We start from the raw sequence: 17,425 nt of genomic DNA on the forward strand, positions 1-17,425 counted from the left end.
TCAGTTCAATATGGGCCAGTCAAATCTGACCACAAGACAAATGCTGACACACCTCTCATTTACGGTGTGCCTCAAAACTAGGGCAGATAAAAGACACCAATGTCACATGAAAGTGCCACCAACTAAATCTGGTGAATGTTTGCAGCCACTGCAACATACAATGCTCCAGAGAGCACTGGTGCAGAATCTTCACAATTTCTACAAATCAAAAGTTCTATCAAACCTTTCACTTTCCTCCTCCAGCGCCAATCATTTTTAAATCAGAAGGATATCTGCTGAAACAGTTTCTGCTCAAAACGCCCTGCAGAGGTGGGACTGGGTGGTGAAGTGGTTTAGACTGGTTTCAAATCCAGTCCAGACTGCAACCTATGGGAAACATAATTCACCATTACTCTGAAAATACATGGGCCTGAATTTTCATTGCGGGGTCGGGAACCCAACACAGGAATCATTTTTGGGTCCTGACCCTGCTCCACGGCAGCGTCACTGATGTGGTGCCCAACTAGCCAGGGGGCGAGAGTGACGCCCAATTAGCGGCATCAAGACCGGCATGGCGGTGGGACTCAGTAAAGGAGGGCCCTTTGAAAAGGCAAGCAGCAGCCGTGGCTGAACTTGTTGAAGAAATGGAGCAGCAGGGGACCTCTGTGAAAAGCAATGGAACAGATAGGCATCCACGGATGACTCCACGATTCTCAGCTGCCTCCCTCAAGGCATTAATGGAGGCAGTCAGTGACAAGAGAGACATCTTCTTCCCACTATCTGGGAGAAGGAACCCACCAATGGAGACAAAAATGGCATGGGTGCAGGTAGCTAGTGAGGTCAGTGGTGGGGAGTGACCCGAACGACATGGATCCAATGCCCCAAAATATTCTATGACCTCATAAAGTCTGGAAAAGTGAGTGCCAAGCAGCACCCGGGTAACCAGCTCTGTATGCAGCAGAATACAGGCAAACTGGATGCAAAGAATGTCCAGAGGTCTCCCTAACATTGTCAGATCAAGTAGCCAATTCTATCACTGAGACGGCAGCTAACGCCACGTAGGATCATAGAAAATAGGAGCAGGACTAGGCCATTCGGCCCATCGAGCCTGTTCCATCATTCAAACAGATCATGGCTGATCATCTACCTCTACGCCCCTTTCCTCCACTATCCCCACATCCCTTGATGTCATTAGTATCCAGAAATCTATCCATTTCTGTCTTGAACATGCTCAAGGATTGAGCTTCCACAGCCCTCTGGAGTAGAGAATTCCACAGATTCACTTCCCTCTGTGTAAAGAAATTCCTCCTCATCTCAGTCTTAAATGGCATGCCCCTTATTCTGCCTCTTATTCACATATGGGGTGATATTCAGAAGAGGGCATCACTGAGGGTGGCGCCACTTCACGTGAATGCCATGTTGGAATAGGTGAAGGATGGCATCCTACTCATGAATAGTTTTCTCTTCATCCTGCTGGAAAAGAAAGCCCACAATGCCCATGAAATGGCCTGAACAGATGGTGATGTGAGCTGCACAGTTTAACACCAATGGAGGAGGCGGAACTGGATATTGCCAGTCCATGGGCGACGGGAGGCTGAGATCAGCAGGGTCATTTGATAGCTCTATCTTGGGGTGAAGGACATGGAGGAAACGCCTGCTCAATGCGTGCTTTGGCTCTTCGATTGATGTCTTCTATGGGGTTGTTTGTGCTGAGGGTCCATGATGAGTAGCCCAAGTTCTCATGATCACCTTCTCGTGTCTCCTGCAGGGCAAGTAGCTGAGGGGAAGCTCAGTAATGAAGGACAAACATTGCCGCCCTCCATAGCGGGGAGTGGGGAACTACCGTGGCTTGCACTGTCCTCAGCACCTTCCACCAGCGCAGACACACACGTCGGTTGGGCCACAAACTAGCTTAGAATGGGGAGCACTGGATGGACCTCATATCATGCATAAGCAAGAAGAGGAGTGTGAGGCAAAGTCAGCTGTGGACAGCGCCCTCAGAGGATGGAGGACAGACAGAGTGATGCTCTGCTGGGTGAAGATGCTGTGCCTCGGGTGTCACTAATAAGGAGGGTCTTCCTTGAGAATCAGAGCAGATAAGTTCATGTTTGGCAGAGTTCCCTGAAGCCTTGAAGAGCCATGGGCAGACAATGGAGGAGTCCATGCAGTGCATGTGCTCCATCAAAACTCAGAGTTTTGAGTGCATGAACTCCTCCATTGAGAGACTGGGCAATCTCTTGAAGAACCATATGCAGCACCACACTGACCAGCGCACTGATATGCACAGAAAGAGTGAGACGCTCTGTAGCATTGACCGTTTAGTGTCGCTGATGGAACTAAGATGCTCGGAGTGGATGCCAGCTGAGTCCCAGTCAGTGGCCTCATCCAGCAACCAGGGACACCAGGAAAAGGCTAAGTCAGTCGAAGTGGCAAATGAAGGGGCCAGCCCTCAGGGGGCACCAGTGTCACCCTTCGGCCCCTCGGTCCCTCCGACTCAGGAACCATCTGTGCCGCAAGGTCCTGTGACAGAGGCTGCCCCTGCAATAACACAGGCGCGGCAGCCTGTGGAGGATCCTCCACGGGCACCTCGACGACAAGGACAGAAGCCACGGGCATCTCAGCCGGAGGCAGAGACAAGGGAGTAGGCTGCCCTCCCTCATCCTCTGCACGGGGGGCGCACCCTGTAGAAGTGGTCAGGAAAGAAAGGCGCCACACTGTTGATTTCACTTAGTGAGTCACCTGCATGCTGTTTTCCACATTTGTCTGTTTTGTTTTCATTTCAATATCAATTGTTTATATATTCAAAGTGACATGCGTGTTATTGACGCTTTATGTCAAAAGGGGGATGGAGTTTCATTGGGTGGCCCTGGAATTGCTGTATTTCCAAGCTCTGTGATGTTGGAGAATATTGGCAGTGGAAACCTCATTCTTCATGGCCATGGTTAGCAATGAAACTCCTCAATATGGGTCATTGTTACATGATAGCTCTCTATGCTGGAAGTTGAGTCAAGGGATCATCTGTCCTAAGGGTTCGGAAGCGATCAGATGAAATACTGCTGAATCAGCGTGCCCCTGGCGGCCATGCCAGCCTGCCTTTCGCCCTGTGGTCTGGTTGGCATCGGCGGGCATCCTCCAATGCCTGGGTGCTGGCCAACCCTGGAGCGATCCTTTCCTCTTCCACCTCTTACTCCTCCCAGTCCTCCTCCGAGGTGGAGTGACATTCCAGATCCTCCTGTTCATTCAGCTCCTGGCCTCTTTGTATTGTCATGTTGTGCAGGATTGCAGCAGACGACCTCAATATGAGACACTCTGGCTGGCTTGTACTGGAGGACACCACTCGGTGTCAAGGCAACAGAAGCACATCTTCAAGATACCAATGGTCTGTTCAATGCAGGTTCATGTTAGGAGATGGCTCTGGTTGTAACGCATCTCTCCATCCATGTCTGGGTAGGGGACGGGCATTAGAAGCCATCTCTTTAGGGGATAACCTTTATCTCCCAGTAGCCATCCACGGAGTCTGGATGTGGGCCTGAAGAGGTGCAGCACCTGGGACTCTCGCAAGATGAAGGAATCATGACAGCTGCCCGAAAAGCGAGTGAAGACCTGGAACATTCACTTCCTGTGGTCAAAGACCAGCTGGACATTCAATAAGTGGTAGCCCTTTCTGTTCAGGAATCTAGCTGGCTGGTCTGTTGCTGCCTTGATGGCTACTTGGGTGCAATCGATGACCACCTGGACCTGAGGGAATCCAACAATGGCAGCAAAGCCCAAAGCTCTCTGTACCTGCACAGGTCCAAATGTCTCAAAATAGGTTTAGCTCCCCACCTTCTGAAATATGGCAACCATAACCTTCCTGATAGCGTGATGGGCTGCTGACTGCAAGATGCCACCTAGGTTCGCAGCTGATCTCTGGAACGAACTGGTTGCATAAAACTTCAACACCACAGTTGACCTTGATGGCTGCAGGTAAGGGACTGCCATACGGGCTGAGAGACCTCAGGTCATTGTGGACCAGAGCACAAAGGTCAGAGACTATCTGCCTGAATAGGCGAAACCTCCTACTACACTGGAACTCCATCATTTGCAGGTAGCTGATTCTTGGGTGGTGGACCCGATGTCCAGGGTAGTGCCTTCTTCCCCTTGCGGCTCCCGTTGTACTCCTCTGGCCTCCTGCTGTCTAGGAGGTTGCATCTGCTGAAGCTCATTCTGGCTGCTCTGTCCAATGTCAGAGTAGCCTGTTCTCATCTGTTTGTTCATTCAGCAGACCTTCCCCTGTCAACTCAAGCTGCGCAAGTGATGCCAGTGGCCACACGTCCCGCTTCAGATTCCTACCACTCACATATGCAAGTCTTCCAGCTCCTACTCTGTGCCACTGTTTGAGCAGCTGAGCTTTATTCTGCACTTCTAAAATATGTTAAACAGTGCTTCCAATAGCCTTCATCACTCCCTGCAGTGTTCACCACTTCTACACCCCGCGGTGTTCCAGATATGGCTTTTTCCCCGTGCCCTTTTCATGAATATCGCAAACTGTTCCTCAGAAGCTTTTCCGAGCAGTTAATTCGAGACGTGCTTGTTTCCTGTTCTCCCTACTCTCAGCGTCCCTTTCAAAATTGCATTCCGTTCCAGAGGTGACGGGACCCAGTGCTGCCCTCCGGGATCGTGATTTTCAAATCGCGCACGTGCCCGCTCCCACCCCCACCAGGATTTGAAAATCCAGCCCATGGTTTTCTGACATTAACATTAGAAAGCCTGAGTGCATTACCTGAACTTATTGAAGTGATGGATCTAGAACCCATCTCAGCCTGTGCTTCCTCCCTCTCCTTGTATGATAGATATAAGGGTGTTCCAAATGGTACATACTGGAGGGTGCAGAATAAATTTAACAGCCTCACTCAATACAAAAGCACTACAACAGTCTTTAGATACTTTCGTAAGCAGTAACAATTTGCCAAAGTTTCAGCTTTTCCTTCGTGTCTAATAGTCTGTCCCTTTAAAGTAACATCAACTAAATGCTAAGACAGGAAGCTGTAGCACCATTTTATATGGGAGTTAGGCAGGAGCAATTTGCATCTGACCTGCTATTTGAGGAAATTGGTGTGCAAAGACCTGTAACATTAATTTGCATGCAACATACATTGCTGCACCACCAGAAAAACAATAGCAGAAGATAATGTGCAGAACTATTATCACATCTAAATGGAGCCAAAGGATTAGCTTTCAATTTTCTTTCTGCATTCCATCCATTTTGAAAGCAGGTCAGAGGGGTATTGTCAGATAATTGTGAACATTGTATATCATACATTATGGACAGAAATTGCTGGGAGTATAACAACACTCGCCATTATTAATTTACTGCACGGGTGAGCTTTCTAATCTCAGCTTGGTCATTATGGGAGGGTAACAAATGGCAGTCAAGGTCTTCCAATTGGAAAATTAATCTGGACAGTCACTCTCCAAAGTCACTCTTACAAACTTACCAATGAGTTGCCAAGTGAGAGAGATAATGCCATGAGTACCGATTCTCCTCAAATTGCAGGGGGATTTGTACCACTCAGTCATTAGCATCACCAAATACCCCATCTGGTTGTGAGGCTCCCCCTTGAATTTATTGGGATTCTTGAAATAGAGGATCCTATTAATGACATGGTTTATCATCCTGACATGACACTTAACATTGGAGGCACAGAAAGAGATCACTGAAGCTGTGGAGACTCACTTTAGCAGATAGTGAATTTCTCCAACAGGTTTTCAAATCTTTTATCTGTCTTGTCAGTTTGCCATCCATACTCCTGTTAGTGTTGGAAGGTAATCATTTTCAAGATGTAAACTTGTTTGGATAGATGTTTTTTCAGAAATATGATTTTTGGGATAGAGTATATGAGAAAATTAAGATATGGCATGTGATAAATGGAGAATACTTGGGAGGATAAAGGTGACTTTGAACTTATGGTTCCCAAAGCTCTCCACCACTGGGTTTTCTCATGTTATGTCTAGGCCTATTGTAAACTAATTGATAGAGGTTGATTGCTATGATTAGTCAAAATCCATTACCATTGTATTATGCTGTTACCAGGAGGGCGAATTAGATGGACCTTGGTCTTTTTTTGTCTAGCAATTGCTAAGTTCCTATGAAAGAAGTCCATGGCATATTCAACGGGGAAAGAATTTTCATTTTGGGGTCAGGAACCCGATGCTCGGGACATTTCCAGCACCTGACTCCCTGCACTGCATCAGCGCAGTGACGTAACCCAATTTTCAAACTATCAGCCACTAATTGGCCGGGGGCTGCGTTCAGCACCCAATTAGGGGCATCAGGCACAGGCAGGAGCTACGAACAGAGGGATAATTTAAAAGGTAAAGAGCAGCCATGACAGGGCTTGCTGTTGCCCATGGAAATGGATGTGCAGGGAGAACAGAGGGGCAGCGGTAGTTTGGGCAGCCATCCCTGGGTGGCCCCAACTTTTTCTGTTGCCTCTCAAGGCCCTGATCGAGGCTGTGGCGGACAGGGGAGCTGTACTCTTCCCTCCATCTGGAAGAGGAGCTCCAGCGATCCAGACCAAGCAGGCATGGCTAGAGGTGGCCATGGATGTCAGCAGCCTCACATTACTCACAAGAATCCAAAACCACTCTCCTCAGGAAATCAAGCCCTCAGTTCTAGTAATGGAAACTCTGTGCCATTGCATGAGCAACTGAGTTTCACACTGCAGAGTAGTGGCTCCCTGCTGTGTTCCCAACAGCTATGCTCAAATGTGTCTCAGACTCTCCATGTTCCTGGTGCATACCCTTTGATAATTGCTAACTGTAGCTCCCTACACTCCTAACGAGCTCTACAAAGAGCTCAACACACTACTAATTGGAGGCGTGCGGGTTGCCAGGTGTTGAGAACCAGTGCCACCTTCAGAGTGGGCAATTTCCCAGGCCTACCCGCACCGAACTCGCCCGCATGGGCGACTGAAAATTCAGTCCTGGGTATTCTGCCATTTCTGATCCTGATGGGTGGGTCTGCTGGTTCTATACTTCATGGGTCAAGAATGTTTGTATATTTTGCCCATCTACTCTGCCATTCACTCATTAAATTTCTCAAAGACTAATACAATTCCCAAACACAACTGGATTACAATGTTCACTTCTTCTGCTTGTTCTTTTTCATTTTTTCAAACTTTTATCTTTGTCTTTTTTTTTAAGTATCTCCCTTAATCCATTCACTTTCTTTCCCTTCATTTCTCTTCCTGTCTTTAATTGATCCTATTTCCTTCTCCGTTGTTTGTTGCTTTTTTCTCTATCCTTTTGTTCCATTGGGCACAATGTTTGTGAGATCCCAAATGCAGCACATGACATTGTTGCGTCTTTATCCTAGCTATACTGCAGCAAGCTACAGCACCAAAAGTGTAATGTGAACGGTGAGCTAAAATGGCTTATGAACAGACTACCTTCCACCCTATCACAGAGCTTCTCCTTTATTCCTCTTCCCACCCTACCCCCCTTTCACATTCTCAAAACCTATTACATTTCTAATTATTCCCAGTTCTGATGAAAGGTCACAAACATTGGCTGGGAATTTCAATCACCCGTTGGGGAGAAAACAGGAGTGGTGCACTTTGAAAACAGCGCTCCCGTATGGCATGTCAGCGTCCTGACAACTCTGGGATGCACTGTATTTTCAAAGCGAGGAAAAGGGTTGGGGGTTGCCGGGAACCCACTGGCCTCCAATTAACAGCCTGTTAAGCTCCTTGAGGAGCTTGTCAACAAGCCGGGGAGGGCCAGTAGGCAATTTTCAATTCGCAAATCACCAAACCCGAACAGGCTGGCACACGTTAGCACATAATTGTTGGGTTCAATGCAGGGAGCAATTGAGTACATTTTTTTTTATAAGGGAAAATTTTTGCCACAAGGGGTTTTTGTGTGAGATCGGGCACAGTTGAAGTTGGCCGTTTGGATACTTCTCTGAGACGTGGGGCTGCTAGCCCTCTAATGTCCTGCCTCCTCTATTCTGCAAGGCAGAGGCGGGCCCAATCATGGCTGCTGTCTCCCTTCGACGATCCTGCTTAGCAGCCAGCTCCCGCTGTCATGTTTGATTGATCTGGGTTTGATTGTATTAGTCTGTCCATTGATCAGTGTTCACTATGTTTGATTGCTTAATCCTATGGGTGGAGCTGAAGAGTTGAAACTGAAACTAAAAGACAGACGAGAATGTTCTACAGCTAAATAGAGACTGTTCTGAGAAGCGAGTAAGATCTACTGATGTACTGTGGTAAGATATACTGAGATCCAGTGAGAGCTGAGATAGTATAGAGTGTTGTAAATAAACCAGTTGGTGATTTAATACAAGTGCGATATCTGCATTGCTTTGAGATAAATCAGATATACATAATATATCCAGCAACCTGGCATAAGCATAATGAAAATGTGGCTAGGAGGATGATTCAACAAAATTGAAGTTATCTGCTCCAGAACCATTTCGTTCAATGGCGGAAACTCCTCCTTTGTGCTGGGAGTAATGGATTTTGGGGTTCAAGACCTACTTGCTCACTACGAGGATGGATAGCCCAGATATAACAATGAACCATAAGAAAGCAATACTTGTACGCTGTCTCAGAGCAGAAGGCCAGCAGATATTCGAGCAGTTCACAGATGATACATCTACATTTGTGATGGCGGCAAGTCCTCTTGAAAAATACTTCAGGCCAAAGAAAAGTGTGATGATAGGGTGATATGCATTCTGCCAGAGATCCCAGCTTCATGGTGAGCACATTAAACAATACGTGACAGCATTTCAGCAATTGGCATCTACATGTAAATTTGGCACAAACAATGAACTAATTCATGACCAATTAATTGGAAAGAATTCAATTCCACGATTTTCCTCATGGAGGTTGATGATTTAGCCTTGGAAAAAACCAGAGTCTTAACAGTCCAGATTGAATCTGTCATGTTAGATTTGAAGACACACACACATGCACCCTTAGACTTAGGATTGCAGACACAGCTTGCCTAACCAGCTTTAGTGCAAGGGTTAAGGACAAGAAGACCTCAGCAACCTCATCAAAATGTGCCCCATAATGGTCAGTTACCTTCAAAACTGTTCCCACATTGTGGAAATGCTCACCGAGTCACAATGCCATGTCCAGCTCGAGGAAAAAAGTGCAACCATTTTGCAAAGATGTGCAGGTCGTCAAAGAAAAAGACTTCTCGGTTCGATGTGGGGGAGTCTCTTCCTATGAGTGACTTTGATCATCCGCCTCAGCAAGCTGATCAAACAGACCCACAATCTCAAATTCATAAATCTAACCGCAGACCTAAAAGATCTTCCTGTCTCAAAGACTGTTTCTGTACTTAGAGAAAACAGACAAGTTGAACGCTCAGAAATAACATATATATGTTTGTTAAATAGAATACTTTAATTCAAAAATAAGGTATTTCGTCAAAAGGGGGGAAAATGTAGTGTTTGATTGATCTGGGTTAGATTGTATTAGGCTGTCCATTGATCAGAGTTCACTGAGTTTGATTGCTTAAGCCTATGGGTGGAGCTGAAGAGTTGAAACTGAAACTAAAAGACAGACTCGAATGTTCTACAGTTAAACAGAGACTGTTCTGAGAGGCATTGTACTGAGATCCAGTAAGAGTTGAGATAAAGTGCTGTAAATAAACCAGTCGGTGATTTACTATGTGTGATATCTGCATTGCTTTGAGATAAATCAGATATACATAATATATCCAGCATCCCAGCGTAAACAAAACACCCACCTCCTGGCTGCTGGCCCCATTGGGACATCTACATTTCAAGACTGTGTCACATGAGCGAAGCAGATGCGGCGTGGGGTCAGGACCCGGAAATTATCCGGGTATTGGGTTCCCGTCCCCAGATTGAAAATCAAGCCTGTTAACTCTGTTTCTCTCTCCACAGATGCTGACTGACCTGCTGAGCATTTCCAGCATTTTCTGTTTTTATTTCAGATTTCCAGCATCTGCAGTATTTTGCTTTTCTATTAGTGAGCAAACAGAAGAATCCTTTCCCAGGCCTCCTGTGTTGAGATTCTGCAATGTCCATCAGAAAGTAGCTGAGAACTGCCTTGGTGTAGTTGCCTTCTAATTTCCTCCCTGACTCTGTGGTCCTTGGTAAGGCTGAGTTTGGGGATTCCATACATGGGGAACCCCAGAGATCAAACTGTACTTTTTCTGCAACATACATGAAGGAGGCAGATCTTCACATATCCAAAGAATTAATTCTTAAATTAACAGGAGTAGACTCTATTGCTCAATATGATAGTCCCACCAAAATAACAAAATATTTCCATTCAAATCTGTATTTTTCAATCGAATATAAAATGTGTTTACTCTTTTAGTCATATTACTGAAGTTTTCCCCTGGTTTAACCTCTATTAGATCAACATAATTACATGGATATTTCAATATAGACAGGCCAGTGGATATTTTTAGATACTAGGGTTATACAATCATTTTTTTAAGTAAAATAAATAAAGGAAAGAGCAAGCAGCCAAGATGTGGATGTTTGATATGATGAATTCCATTCCCCTCTGAACAGCTCAACTCAAATAGACTGAATTCATGTACAATTAAAAAATGAAAGGTGCTTGATTTCATTCATACAGAATGACATCAAAATGCATTCTCAAGTCGCTAAATGTGTCCTTCATAAGAACAGGAGTAGGCCATTTTGCCACTCGAGCCTGTTTCACCATTCAATTAGACCATGGCTGATCTGTGACCTAACTTCATATAAATGCCGCAGGTCTGGCAGCATCTGTGGCGAGAGACAGAGTTAACGTTTCAGGTTTATAACCTTGCATCATTATTGCTGGTAGACCGGGGATCCTTAGGAGCAGCAAAGTGTGACCAGGTTAAGAAATTGAGTGTTTTTGGTTTCAATGCAATTAAAAAATGTCTCTTTCAAAATCATATCTACAGTATCTAATTTGATGATAATCCCATTAAATGTCAAGGGGAAGTGCTTAGACTCTCACCTCAACTCTGGAATTCAGCTCTTTTGTCCATGTTTGGACCAAGGCTGTAATGAGGTCTGGAGCTCAGTGACTCGGATGGAACCTGAATTGACTATCAGTGAGCAGATTATGGGTGAGTAAATGGCACTGCAAAGCACTGTTGACAACACATGCTGATTTGCTGATAATTAAGAGTAGACTGAAGGGGCGGTAATTGGATTGGATTTGTTCTGCTTTTTGCACATTGTCGGGTAGATGCCTGTGTTGTCGCTGTACTGGAACAGCTTGACTAGTTCTGGACCAGAAGTCCTCAATACTACAGCTGGGATGCTGTCAGGGCCCATAGCCTTTGTTGTATCCAGTGTGCTCAGCCATTTCTTGATGTCACACGGAGTGAATCCATTTGGCTGAAGCCTGACTTCTGTGATGATGGGGACCTCAGGAGGAGGCCGAGATGGATCATCCACTCAACACTTCTGGCTGAAGATGGTTGCAAACTTTTCAGGCTGAATTTTCATGTGCCGCCAGGGCAGGAACGGAGGCAGGCGGGGGTCAAAAATACTGGTGCCAGCCAACGTGCTGGTTTTCCGATGCTGTTCCCAGCACTGCACATGTTCACCACGGCGGGAGGAGGGTAGTATTGCAATCCTGCCCGATCCCTGAATAAAGCCAATTACGATCATCAGAGCTCATTGAGAGCTTGTTAAGGGGCATGTTGTGATTTTAATGGGAGCACATGCGTCGCATGTTCTGTCAGAACTTCTTCGCTTCTGGCTCATTCCAAGGATCACCTTGGTGGCATCTCAAACGGCTGTATTCCACTGCATCTCGCAGGTCACTGATACCCTGTTTGCCAGAGCCGGACAGTACATTCAATTCCAAGAATAAGTATCCTCACAGGCACAGAGGGCAGTGGGTTTTGCCATCGTTGCTGGATTCCGCCACATGTAGCACATCATTGATTGCACCCATCTGGCCATCAAGGTACCCACTAACTGGCCAGTCAGGTTCATCAACAGGCAGGGCTTCCATTCCCTCACTGCTCAGCTGGTGTGCAACCACAACAAGAGTTTCCTCCATGTGTGCGCATGCTTTCCTGGCAGCTGCCAAGACTTCTTCATTGTCCACAGTCCATGCTGCCACAGCTGGATGGCATGGATGGATTCTAGGGGACAAAAGCTATGCCTCGAAGACCTGGCTACTTACATCTCTACGAGAGCCTCAGACGGAGGCACAGAGACAATACAGCCAGAGACATCTGCTCACTTGGACCACCACTGAGCAGGCCATTGGGCTTCTGAAGATGCTGTTCCAGTGCCTAGACCAGTTGGGTGGTGCCATGCAAGGATCTCACTCATTCTGCTGTGTTCTCTGTAACACAGCCCTCCAGAAGGATGTGAAACTTGAGGCCCAGGAAAGACACGGCTCACCAGAGGAAGAGGAGGAGCAGGACGTGGTGGAGGAGGAAGAGGCAGATACAGAACACTGAGTTACCCCTGCTACACAGGGAGGTGGCAGGGCTCAGCATGGGGGGGTGGTGGGGCTCGCGGGTCTCACCAGGATGCCATCAATCTGGTTCATGAACATTTTGAGCGAGCCCCTCTGACCCAGTATAAACAACATGGTATGGAACTCACTCTGAGCTGTTTGAACTAACACTTCCATTGAAGACACAGTGTGGAACATGTAAACTCTTACCGCCAATGAAGGATGAGTGTCTGCCCAGAGGTTTCACTTTCGCTATTGACAAACCCTTGCTCTCCTTCACCGCTTCATACCTCTTTCCCCGTCTCCCCATTAATAAAAGGAGATTCACACATCCGGCTTAAAGTGTCATAATTTACATTGTGCTCATGAAGAAAAACAGTGCATAATTACAGGAAGAGAACAGCCCAGTGACCCACTCAGTTCCCTGCACGATGTGGTGGCCTCTGTGCTCAGCCAGCTCTGCGCATTTCTCCCCGTGTGGCCTCGAGGTGGAGGCAGCCTTCTCACTGATCTCTGCATGCAGCTGAGATGCATGTGGCGGTAGTCATCGTCATGGAGGAGCCAATGGGGGCATCTCCAGAGACTGCAACATCTGAATCATTGCAGGGGCAACCTCCATTACTGGGCCCTGTTGCATGGATACTTCCTGTGTCAGAGAGACCAAGGAGGCCGAAGATGATGACGGCACCCCGTGAGGGATGGCACCCTCATCCTCCTCGGTGACATTCTCAGCCCCTGGCTGGCACTCCAGATGGCTGTAGGGGAGCATCAGCTGGGGCACAATTGGTTTCACCTCCAGTCATCCCTGCACCGTCAGCGCCAGTGGCATGTATTCTGTGTATGTCAGTGTGCAGTTCCTGCATGCACTCCATGTGCTGTCACATATAGGCTCATAGGAAATAGGAGCAGGACTAGGCCATTCGGCCGGTCGAGCCTGCTCTGTCATTCAAACAGATCTTGACTGATCATCTACCTCTACGCCATTTTTCCCCACTATCCCCATATCCCTTGATGTCATTAGTATCCAGAAATCTATCAATTTATGTCTTGCTCATGCTCAATGATTGAGCTTCCACAGCCCTCTGGAGTAGAGAATTCCACAGACGCACCACCCTCTGGACAAAGAAATTCCTCCCCCTCTCAGTCTTAAATGGCCTGCCTCTTATTCTGAGACTGCGTCCCCTGGTTCTAGACTCACAAGCCACAGGAAACATCCTATCCACATCTACCCTATCACGCTCTATAACAATTTTGTACGTTTCAATGAGATCACCTCTCATTCTTCAAAACTCCAGAGAATACAGGCTGAGTTTCTGCAATCTCTCCTCATAAGACAATCCTGCCATCCCAGGGATTAGTCTGGTGAACCTCTGTTGCACTCCCTCTACGGCAAGTATATCCTTCCTTAGATAAGGAGATCCAAACTGTACACAATACTCCAGGTGCGGTCTCACCAAGGCTTTATATAATTGCAGCAACAATCTTTATTCCTGTACTCAAATCCCCTTGCAATGAAGGCCAACATATCATTTGCCTTCTTAATTACTTGCTGCACCTGCGTACTAACTTTTAGTGACTCATGAACAAGGACACCCAGGTCTCTTTGGACATCAACATTTCCCAACCTCTCACCATTTAAGAAATACTCCGCCTTTCTATTTTTTCTACCAAAGTGGATCACTTCACACTTATTCACATTATATTCCATCTGTCATGTTCTTTCCCCTTCACGTAGCCTGTCCAAATCCCCTTGAAACCTCCTTGCATCCTCCTCACAACTTACATTCCCACCTAGTTTTGTGCCATCAGCAAATTGGAAATATTACAATTGGTCCCCATAACAAATCATTTATATAGATTGTGAACAACTGTGACCCAAGGACTGATCCTTGCGGTACCCCACTAGCAACAGCCTGCCATCCTGAGAATGACCCATTTATTCTTACTCTCTGCTTTCTGTCTGTTAACCAATTCTCAATCCATTGCAGTATATTACCCAAAATCCCATGTGCTCTAATTTTGTTTACTAACCTCCTGTGTGAGACCTTATCAAAAGCCTCTGAAAATCCAAATGCACCACATCTACTGGTTCTCCTTTATCTATGCTAACATCCTCAAAAAATCTCAAACAAATTTTTCAAACATGATTTCACTTTCACAAATCCATGTTGACTCTGCCCAATCATATCATTCTTTTCCAAGTGTCCAGTTATCTCATCCTAAGTAATAGATTCTAACATATTCCCTACTACTTACATCAAACTAACAGATCTGTAGTTCTCTGTTTTCTCTCTCCCTTCCTTTTTAAATAATGGGGTTACATTTGTTACTTTCTAGTCTGCAGGAAGATTTCCAGAATCTCTAGAATTTTGAACGATAACCACCTCCTTCAATACTTTGGGATGTAGCTCGTCTGGGGATTTATACAAACATACGAATTAGGAGCAGGAGTAGCCTGCTCCTCCATTCAATAAGTACATGGCTGAACGGATTACTCCACATTTCCACCTATCCCCGATAAACTTCCACCCCCTTGCTTATCAAGAATCTATCTACCTCTGTCTCAAAAATATTCAAAGACTCTGCTTCCACTGCCTTTTGAGGAAGAGAATTCCAAAGACTCACGACCCTCTGAAAGAAAGAATTTCTCCTCATTTCTGTTCCTTATTTTTAAACAGTGACCCCGAGGTCTATATTCTCCCACAAGGGGAAACATCCTTTCCTCCTCCACCCTGTCAAGACCCCTCAGGATCTTATATGTTTCAATCAGGTCGCCTGTTGTACTTCTAAATTCCAGCGGATACAAGCCTAGCCCGTCCAATCTTTCCTCATAAGACAGCCCACCCATTCAGGTATTAGTCTAGTAAACCTCCTCTGTACTGCCTCCAATGCATTTACATCCTTCCTTAAATAAGGAGACCAGTACTGTATACAGTACTCCAGATGTGGTCTCACCTATGCCCTGTATAGCTGAAACATAACCTTTGTATTCAATTTCCCTCGCGATAAACAATAACATTCAATCAGCTTTCCTAATTACTTGCTGTACCTGCATACTAACCTTTTGTGATTCATGCACTGGAGTGGGGAGAGGCCGGGGGGGAAGCGGGGACAGGGCGGCCGAAGACCTTGGTGGTGGCGGGTGTGCTCTCCTCCTCGCCCCCACCACACCCTCTCTCACCTCGGCCTGCTTTCTCCCCCATCCCGCCAGTGCTCTCCCCGCCCACGTACTTCCCGCTCACCCTCCCCCCCCCCCGTCTGCTCTCTCCCCGCTCTCCCCCCGCCCATTCTCTCCCCACTCCACCTCCCCACCCACCGCCCGCTATCTCCCCACTCCACCACCACCCCCCCCCCACCCCCCACTCTCTCTGGCCACTCGCTCCCCGCTTCTCCACCCACCCCCGCCCACTCGCAAGCTAGGCCATTGTGTGCTGCCATAGGTTTACGTTGCCCTTGTGTGATTATTTGAGCAGCGCCATCTTTAGTCCTGGCAGCTGTCTGAACGTCGCAGACTGTGACGTTTTCGTTGAACAGGCTGCATTTGTGCATGAGCCAGTGCAGCGCCACCTAGCGGTTGCATTGTCAGCAAATGCAGCCTTATATAAATTGTAAAAATTTAAGGCCCCAGCACAGATCCTGGTGGCATACCATTCGTTACATCTTGCCAACCAGAAAATGACCCATTTATGCCTAGTCTCTGTTTCCTGTTAGTTAGCCAATCTTCTATCCATGCCACTATGTTATCCCTTACACCATGAGCTTTTATTTTCTGCAATAATCTTTGATGTGGCAGCTTCTCAAATGCCTTCTGGAAATCGAAGTACAATACATCCACTGGTTCCCCTTTATCCACAGCACATGTAACTCCCTCAAAGAACTCCAATAAATTGGTTAAACATGATTTCCCTTTCACAAAACCATGTTGACTCTGCCTGATTACCTTGATTTTTTCTGAATGCTCTGCTTCTAACATTTTCCCTATGACAGATATTAAGCTAACTGGCCTGTAGTTTCCTGCTTTCTGTCTCCCTCCCTTTTTGAATAAAGAAGTTACATTTGCTATTTTCCAACCTAACGGAACCTTCCCTGAATCTAGGGAATTTCGGAAAATTAAAACTAATGCATCGACTATCTCACTAGCCACTTCTTTTAACACTCCAGGATGAAGTCCATCAGCACCTGGGGACTTGTCAGCCTGCAGCACCAACAATTTGTTCAGTACCATTTCCCTAGTAATTGTAACTTCCTTGAGTTCCTCCCTCCCTTCCATTTCCTGACATACAGCCAATACTGGGATGTTCCTTGTATCCTCAATAGTGAAGACCCAGCACTCCGCACTCTTTTCAATGAAGCCTCTCCCCGCTCTTTTCAATGAAGCCTCTCTCCGCTCTTTTCAATGAAGCCTCTCTCTGCTCTTTTCAATGAAGCTTCTTCCTGCTCTTTTCAATGAAGCCTCTCCCTTCTCTTTTCAATGAAGCTTCTTCCTGCTCTTTTCAATGAAGCCTCTCCCCGCTCTTTTCAATGAAGCTTCTTCCTGCTCTTTTCAATGAAGCCTCTCCCCGCTCTTTTCAATGAAGCCTCTCCCTGCTCTTTTCAATGAAGCCTCTCCCTGCTCTTTTCAATGAAGCCTCTCCCTGCTCTTTTCAATGAAGCCTCTCCCTGCTCTTTTCAATGAAGCCTCTCCCTGCTCTTTTCAATGAAGCCTCTCCCTGCTCTTTTCAATGAAGCCGCTCCCCGCTCTTTTCAATGAAGCTTCTTCCTACTCTTTTCAATGAGGCTTCTTCCTGCTCTTTTCAATGAAGCTTCTTCCTGCTCTTTTCAATGAAGCCTCTCCCCACTCTTTTCAATGAAGCTTCTTCCTACTCTTTTCAATGAAGCTTCTTCCTGCTCTTTTCAATGAAGCTTCTTCCTGCTCTTTTCAATGAAGCCTCTCCCAGCACTCCCCACTCTTTTCAATGAAGCCTCTCCCTGCACTCCACACTCTTTTCAATGAATAT

At 46.4% G+C, this 17,425-nt stretch overlaps 1 protein-coding gene across 9 annotated transcripts in view; it reads right to left on the reverse strand.

Annotated features, from left to right (window-relative positions):
* The window catches only part of LOC137384241 (myocardin-like), a 755,068-nt gene that overhangs the window by 659,082 nt on the left and 78,561 nt on the right, over positions 1–17,425 (reverse strand). Inside the window, exon 1 of one of the 9 annotated variants that reach the window (XM_068057963.1) lies at positions 9,051–9,141. The exons of 7 other annotated variants lie outside the window; for them this stretch is intronic. The gene's annotated coding sequence lies outside the window, so the exon portion shown is untranslated. Of the gene's footprint in view, positions 1–9,050; positions 9,142–17,425 lie in introns of those variants that run through there. One more of the 9 variants, XM_068057964.1, reaches the window with a different exon arrangement.

This window comes from Heterodontus francisci, chromosome 26 (genome assembly GCF_036365525.1).
Source record: "Heterodontus francisci isolate sHetFra1 chromosome 26, sHetFra1.hap1, whole genome shotgun sequence".
NCBI lineage: Eukaryota > Metazoa > Chordata > Chondrichthyes > Heterodontiformes > Heterodontidae > Heterodontus > Heterodontus francisci.